Source organism: Hylaeus volcanicus, chromosome 2 (genome assembly GCF_026283585.1).
Source record: "Hylaeus volcanicus isolate JK05 chromosome 2, UHH_iyHylVolc1.0_haploid, whole genome shotgun sequence".
Lineage (NCBI taxonomy): Eukaryota > Metazoa > Arthropoda > Insecta > Hymenoptera > Colletidae > Hylaeus > Hylaeus volcanicus.
Window position 1 is genome coordinate 29,896,198 of NC_071977.1, and position 6,234 is coordinate 29,902,431.

At 46.0% G+C, this 6,234-nt stretch overlaps 1 protein-coding gene and 1 long non-coding RNA gene across 7 annotated transcripts in view; one reads left to right on the forward strand and one right to left on the reverse strand.

The window, feature by feature from the left end:
* The window catches only part of LOC128872347 (uncharacterized), a 142,852-nt gene that overhangs the window by 116,345 nt on the left and 20,273 nt on the right, over positions 1-6,234 (forward strand). The gene's annotated exons all lie outside the window — the stretch shown is intronic.
* The window catches only part of LOC128872345 (leucine-rich repeat-containing protein 24-like), a 128,028-nt gene that overhangs the window by 47,606 nt on the left and 74,188 nt on the right, over positions 1-6,234 (reverse strand). For 4 of the 6 annotated variants that reach the window (XM_054114949.1, XM_054114948.1, XM_054114950.1 and 1 more), the window contains one exon: positions 627-669. The exons of the other annotated variants lie outside the window; for them this stretch is intronic. The gene's annotated coding sequence lies outside the window, so the exon portion shown is untranslated. The remainder of the gene's footprint in view (positions 1-626; positions 670-6,234) is intronic. 6 annotated transcript variants of the gene reach the window in all.

The window sequence follows — 6,234 nt, forward strand, 5'->3', positions numbered from 1 at the left end:
TATTGAACGTAAGATAATACCCGTGGCGAGAACCTTGCTTACAACGTGGAAGCGTAACCCGATCGTACTCGACTCTGAAAGAGACGCGAAAGAACTGGAAAGATTTAACGCCGGTTAAGTCAAGCGTTCGAAATTACTCCGGTGATTATTTAATGTTACAGAGAGCGTGCCGCTAGCTAAGAGTACTCCTACCGAATAGTCTCCCAGACGTCACGTAAATGTAACGCGACGTTGAGTTTCGAAGTAATTATTCTAATTGAAGTAATTGTCGACGCGACGGTAGGGATTGAGAGTAATTACGATCGCACGAGTCGATGAAGAAACTCGAACGTTCCCCCCGTTCTAGCTACATCCAAATAAGACTCTCGCGCGAACGTTTCCGGGAACGAATAATTACGCGAATGGAAAATTCGGAAAAATACTCATAGGACGGAGAACGGGTTCCTCGTGAAATGTAACGTTAAGTACGGTTGCACCGAGTATCGAGCGTCGGGGGACGCGGAAATGTCTTCTTCGACGAAGGACGAGAAAAACGAAGAAAGGAAAGAGAGACGCCGTTAAATTGGAATACAAACTGCGCGTCGCGACGGTTCGTTAGAGAGAAGAAAACGCGACTGTACTCGTACCTGGAGAGCGGGCCACGCTTCGTTACTCGTCCGTCGGGAGGCCCTGAAACAAAAACGGCAACCGAGACGCAATTAGATACAACACGATGATCTCTGGCAGTGTGTTCGAACCAAGCGGGAGTCGCGACAGGAAACAAGGATAAGGAGCGACGGGAGGCACGGGATTCCGGTGCCTCGAGTCGAATTTCTTATTGAATTTAACCGAGATCTCGCCAGAGATTCGTAATATTATATCGTGGTCTACCCTCGTTTGCGAATTCCCAAGGAATCCATTTCCGGAGTTTTCTCCGCTCTCGGAGCCACGGCCCGCCTCCGTCGAGCTCTTCCAAGACCTCGTTTGTCACGGCTTGCTTGTCGCGTGCATCGTACTTTTCCGATTCGTACGTTCCGTGTATCCCACAGCGAAAAACTTCGCTTCTAACGACGCGTTCGCAAGTGGTTCAAGGTGACCAGTGCTCTACAAAGGCTTTCGAACGGAAGCAAGCGATCGGTTGGCTTTCAACCAGCGTCATACGTACTTGACACGGTGTCGACCGGTCACGAGTAAACTCGTGTTTGCACGTACAGTGGGTGTAGAAAGTATTCGTACATCGAACAATTTCCAAAAAAAAGAACTATGTAAAATTGTAACTTATTAACTTATTTTTTATAACCAATGACATTCTACATATTCACGAAAATCTCTAGAATAGATAGATTACAACAAAAAAATAGCTATTTACGTAAGTTGCGAGATTAACAAGAAAAAAACAATTAATCGATAGAAATATTGAAGCAACAAGTATCCGCACAACTGTTTAAGTTTTAAAACTTCGTTAAAAAAAAAAAAAGAAATTTATATTAATTTACAAGTATATAATACTTCCTTCGTGAGATTTCATTTTGATATTCATATTCAAGTTCGTATTCATATTCATATTGAATTTGGTGTTGTTGAAGTTCATTTTGATACTCGTATCGACTTCATATTGAAGTCGCTTCTACGTAAAACGAAGTGAAATAAAGTGAAGAATGTATTATCTACTGTATATATATATACAGTACATATATTCACTTCGTTTTACGTAGAAACGACTTCAATATGAAGTCGATACGAGTATTTATTAATATAATTATATATATATTCCTATATATTTATTAATGTAATTATATATATATTCCTATATATTCCTATATATTCCTATATATATATATAGGAGTATATATTCGCGAAATATTTAATATCGAGTCTAAATACGAACCTACGAGCTGGTATTACGGAGTAAGGACGGAATTATTAATCGCGGCGAAAAGAAGGTACGGATCGAATGGGTAAACAAGAAACGACCGAACGCTGCCATTTATCAATTCTCGTGCAATCTGTATGCGTCAGCGGGTCCAAGGAAATGCCACGAGATGAAAGTTTCTCGCCGAGTGCACCATTGAGAGACCGATGCATTCCCTTGCTTCTGTGGAAATGCTCTCTCGAATGAAGTTCATAAATAAATGTATACCCTAGGTGTTCTTCGCAAACAAACCGTGCGTGAACAAATTCTCGCGGGTTTTTAATCAGACCCGAGCGGTAAAAACCAAAGTCGCGCGGTGTTTGTTTCTATTTTATTTCTAATATCGTCAATGGGGAATTAGAGAAGGGTCGGTCGGTTTAGCAGGAGGAAAAAGTATCGATAGGCGAGACGCGAAAGAGGGTCGGTGGCCTGGCTCGTTTCGCTGGCTCGTTCCCACTCGGAGGGTAATCGCGAATGCGTGTCGACTGCGAGCTCTACTCTCCGCTTGGAAACGTTTTCCATCGTTCGTGGAGTGGAACTCGCGGTAGACCCCGGCCCTCCGAACCCCGTTCTCGCCCTCTTCTATCACCACGCGCCACACCAAATGATTTACGTGATCCGAGGTTTATCGCGGGTTTACGGTGCGCGTGCGTTCGAGCGTGGCTTTTTAAAAAGCTCCTATCCTGGCATTTTCATCCTTCTTTTTCGCTCGTCGCAGTCCTCTTCATCCATCCTCCCTTTGCTTCTAATTAACAATGTCCCCGCGCGGCGCTGCCAGTGCGGTCGCGCCCGGCGGAAAAAAGAAGGGAAAATCCTCCGTGCCGGCGAGAAGCTTTTAATGAAGCCAGCCAACGTACGACTGCATTCGGTTGGGACCAACCGGTGCGTCCATGCGAGATAGAATCGTTCTCTTCTCTTCCCTCCCATTTATCCCGTCCCGATCCCGCTCTATCCACCATTCCTGCCTATCCTATCCTTTTTCGTTGGACGCTTCCCTCCTATCGGCTCTGTCCATCGTTTTCTTCGTGCACAGGCATCCGAGAATCGATATCCTGTATCGGCGTCGAACGCGACAAGCCTTGACCGCGCATCGTCCAAACAAACCGAAATCTCGCCACGACCTCTTCGGTACAGGACAGTCGATCCCGGACCAATCTCGGTAATCGAGGCGTCGGCGTCGGCGTCGATCGAACAGGCATTCTCGATGGCATCCGGCGCGGGCGTCGCCCAGCCGTTACGAGTCATTTATAGATGGCGAGGTATAGTCTCTATCCGTGCCAAATGTAATAAAACCCTTCGATATGATCCTTTCGGTATGCTCTTATATTGTTTACAAACTCCCTCGACAACTTTGGGAACAAAAGTGCTAAAGTTCGTTCGCGTCTAAAATACATAGACGATGCCTGAGACCTTCTACGATATCGGAAATTGAATCTCAATCTCTGAATAGACGCGTCGGAATATTTGCTATAATTCAACCCTTTGCACTCGAGAGGTGACTGGACGTTTGTTTACGTTTCATTTCATTGGAACTCGAGGTGTCAATAAAAGAATTGATCGAATTGTCAGTGCAGTAAAGGTCGGTAATAGGTGCAGTAAAATCTGAAATTAGTTTGCGATCACGAATCCGCCTACGTCTTCCAAGTGAATCCAAGAATAAGCTTAGTAACGAGTTACTGGTAGATACCAGAAAAAAAGCCTCGAGTGCAAAGGGTTAACATTTTATTTTACTACAAAAATAAATGTACCGAGAATATACGTACTTGTCACTGCAGAATAACGAAAGAGAAAGTTTAGTATACAGCCTGCCCTCTCGAGTGCTTGAGACTCTGCATCGTGTACTGCTAGAAATTCTGTCTACCTTCTTCTTACTTCGGTAATAAAATCGAAACGTGTAATCAATGAATCTAGTATTTCATTATTTCGTTATACCCCGTTTCCAATAAGACGCGTTATTAAATTTTATCGCTACGTGAAATTCCGTCGTAAGAGACACAGCGGTGGTATTCGAAACGAGATTAATTATTCTACGGCACGATTCGCGGAGAAAAACATTGCCACCGTGATCCGCGTGCCTCGAAGCCGTGCAACTTTTGCAAGCAACGATTCTTCCTATTGTTCCAAGCAGCGGAGACATTAAGGTGGCCTGTTTCTAGCGAAACACCCTGTACATCTGCAAACGGTCTCGTTCCTTTCTGCCACGAACAAAAGCAACTATGCAAATAACGGTGGTCGTATGGGGACCGATTAAAAGTGGACCTGGCCGCTGCCGTTTCAATAAAGTCCGTGCATGCATCCGCGGGCAAAGGTTACGAGCGCGCAGATATAGATATTAAGTAGGTACACATACGGTAAGGAACCTTCCATTTTTGCGATAGTTCTCTGTAATTTCATTCCGGGGTGTCTCCTCGCTCTCTCTTTTTTCCGACCTCGTTTTCATTGTATCGCGCGCCCTTCTCCGTACGTTTCCACCCCGTGCGCCCCTTGCTCTTTCCCATTCTTCTGCGCCCTATTTGTTCCGTCTTCCTGTCTCTTCCATTTATTCTTTGCTTGTCACGCTCTGCTATTTAATCGGGTCTCGTCTGTTCTTTGGCCTCCGTTCGTCCCTCTACTTTTTCACTCTATCCCCCTGGTCCCTTCTCGTCCTGTTAAACCCTTCCCGATTCCGCCAGCCGTCGATCCGTACGCTCGCTGCACCCTGCCGTCACCTGATAACAACGTGACTTCCACGCCGGAAATAAAGACCGTCGCGCGAGTCCCTTTGTTCTCCGGCTTTGGCGTCCGACGGTTCGCTCTTTCGGTTCGTTCGATCGCGACCTCCATTTATACGACAACGGTAAAAAAATAATCGCGTAAACGACTGCGAGTCGCGATCCGATTTCCAGTCAACGAAACTCCGCGCGTTTCTTCTCCTCGATCGGACCAACCGCGGCGAGGTCGTTCTTTGGGAAATCTCCGTTGCGAGACGAACAATTGAAAACGAGAATCGGTTCCAAGACTAGGTTCCGCGGCAACATTTTCTTCGGAGGTGTCTCTGGGTGTCGCAAGGACGTTCGATCCTTTCGCACTCCACAAATTTGAAAAAACCCGATCGTTGTAGCGCGATCGCGATCGCGTTCATCAGCGACGAAAACGAAACTTCTCCGTTTCTTAAGGTATACGCGTCGACGAAATTGGAACGATCGATGCTCATCGATCGGCGACGTTAATCAGGATTTCGTTCGAGCGTTCCATTCGGCTAGATCAGCATTTCCCGCTCGGAAACAATGGACGTGGTTCGTTCCGGTGCGATCGCTAGAGAGAATCGAGTCACGACCTCGATATTTTCACCGGTGTTCATCTCCGAGGAAAAGGCCCCGCTAAAATTACGGAAGAGCCTCGACGAGGCGACGCGACGTTTCGAGAGGGAAAAAGAGAAATCCAACACTGGTCGAACAACGGAGAAACGGATCGGTGCGGTGGCGCGCGACGCGACCGAACGAGTGCGGAGTTTCGTTCGCGTGTCGCCGCGTCTGACCATAGTCGGGGCATTGCTACTGCCGCGGACAGCAGTCCCTCGCGTCGAAGCCAAGCTCGCGTTCGAGAGGACGACAGAGAACGAAGGGATGTGTTCAACGCGTTGATATACGGGGTGTCGGTGCTTTTCACTGAACGACTATAAAGATTAATTCTGACATTCGAGCGACAAAGAACCAAATTTAAATGAAACTCATGAATTTTTATGAAGTTATATAAATGAATGTTTGATTACGTAGTCTCCAATAATCTGGACAATATTGAACCCCAATATTATCGCGAATGGAAAATCGACAAGCGACGATATCCCTATGACACGAGTAATACCGTAATCTACCGCGTATCGTCACCAAAGCGAAACGCAAAGAGGAAGCGAAAGCGCGGCAGGAGACTTTACTGCATATTCAGGAGTAGGACGAAGCAAGGAATACTTCGCATTTAATTGCGACGATGAATTCGCCGGGACGATCGTTAATAGTCCGAAAGTCTCGAGTTTCCTGTTACCAACGGACCCCATGGCGGACGGCGGGTGATTAATTCTAGCGATAAACAATTAATTAGCGTCGGAAAATAGTCGTACTTCTTCCTTGCGTTCTCCTTCTCGCGAATTCTTTTACCAGCTTGCCAATTTTCCGCTTTACTTTCGAGCAATGTCGCTGTTTTCGCTTGAACCGACGAAAAATGATTTACCTGTGTATTAGGAGGGCCGAAAAGTAATCAAAATGTCCGACTTGGAAAAGTTTTTCGAGCGTGGTTGTGGAAATTTTAGGCCAAACTTGCAAATCACGAGGCTGACTCGTGATGGCAATTTTAAACCAAATTTAAAA